The following is a 1,797-nucleotide window of genomic DNA, read 5'->3' on the forward strand; positions in this document are numbered from 1 at the left end:
GACAGCATTTTTTAATAATAATAATATTTTTTTTATTTTAAAATGCTGTCCCACATTTTCATGCCACTACCAAATCCCAACATATCTTACTCCATTGTAGTAAAATATAAATAATGACAGAATTTACATTCTCGAGTTAACTTTTAATTTAATCTACCATAACAACTGTCCCATAACCCAATGTTCTTGCCATTGAATTAAACTCTTTTCAACACAGGCATCTAAATGCTTATAAAGCTGTTTTTTGCTGAATGACACAGCACTTTGCCTGCGGTGAAGCAAATGTGATTGCAGCTTACTTATTCTCCCTCACTACCCAGAGACACTCAGGCTTGGTTGCGGTATGCAGACATATTCAAAGTAATGAGCTGTGTGGACGTTCTTGTAGCAGAAATCACTTGAGAGCACCGGTGGCAGCCATAAGCCACAGCATGAGTTCACAAATGATCGTCCTCATTATACTGATGAGCGAGGGGAGTTTTCAGAGCCAGAGTGGTCCAGGATGCTCCATCATCTGTCAGCGAACTCCAGATGGGAGCACTTTCAAGAGCAATCAGGGACGCTGTGTGATTCATCTGCATGGACTCACAGTTATGCTTTAAAATGCCTTTAAAAAAAGACTCATATTTCAGAGTAGCAGTGGAGGATTATACCGTACCTTGGGAACTTTGATTGCTCAATTTACTGTTACAATTTAATTTCCCTGGAATTGCCAACAAGAACGCAAAGGTCTCGCTCAACATTATAGTTGTAACATATTATATATTTTATGCATGTGCATTTTCAAAATCGGCAAGTCAGTGGGTTAATCGATAAAAATAATCACACATTCTTTTCTGAAATGAGTCGCAATTAATCCCGACTAACATTAACGTTTTTAAATATACATTTATAGTGCAATAATTCAAGCTTCAAATTAATGTAATAACAACATAAAGCCAGTTTATTTTAATTGTTTAATGGCATATTTTTTCATGACTGAAGGTTAGTACCGATACTAATACTAATGATATCTCTATGAAATTGTTTTCCCCCCCTAATATTTAACCATTGACTATAATCATTCAACAACTATAAGTTTTAACATTTATTAGACTTTAAAAAATAAATGAAATATAAAAAAATAATAATTAAAAAATAATTTAAGTGAACTTAAAGCAATATTCACATGTTCCCTATAATAAATATAGCTACCTGTGGCCTTCAGCAAGCAGGAAATATACAGAAATTAAATAAAGTTGGTAAACACTAAATTCTAAATTAAATATAGATACAAAAGTTATTGATTTCTTTTTTTTTTTCTTTTTTTATTAGACATCACAGCAGCTGGTTATTAGGTTATTTTGACTGCTTTAAGAGCTGCTGCTACATGACGCAGATCTGACACGCATCGTATTTTCTCATAACAATTAAAATAAACAAACAAACAAATAAACCTTTTATTTTCAAATCTAAGGCTAACACATTTTACTGGAAAACACAACAAAAATGACTGAATGGAATTTTAGACTTTAAAATGTCAAGGGGCAGAGTAGACTTACTTATGGTCACAGCCCAGTCAACAATTTGATCTCACAATGATGTCACCATGAGTTCACATGATTCTCATGGTGTGGTCACAATGTGTGTGTCACAGTGAGCTAAAAGTCTAACCACACAGCGCACTCACTGTGTGCTCATACTATGCTCCCAATGTGAGGTCACTGCACACTCACTGTATGCTCATACTGTGGTCACAATGTGAGGTCACTGCACACTCACTGTGTGCTCATACTGTGGTCACAATGTGAGGTCACT

This window comes from Sinocyclocheilus anshuiensis, unplaced genomic scaffold, assembly GCF_001515605.1.
Source record: "Sinocyclocheilus anshuiensis isolate Anshui unplaced genomic scaffold, SAMN03320099.WGS_v1.1 scaffold3, whole genome shotgun sequence".
In the NCBI taxonomy this organism is placed as follows: Eukaryota; Metazoa; Chordata; class Actinopteri; order Cypriniformes; family Cyprinidae; genus Sinocyclocheilus; species Sinocyclocheilus anshuiensis.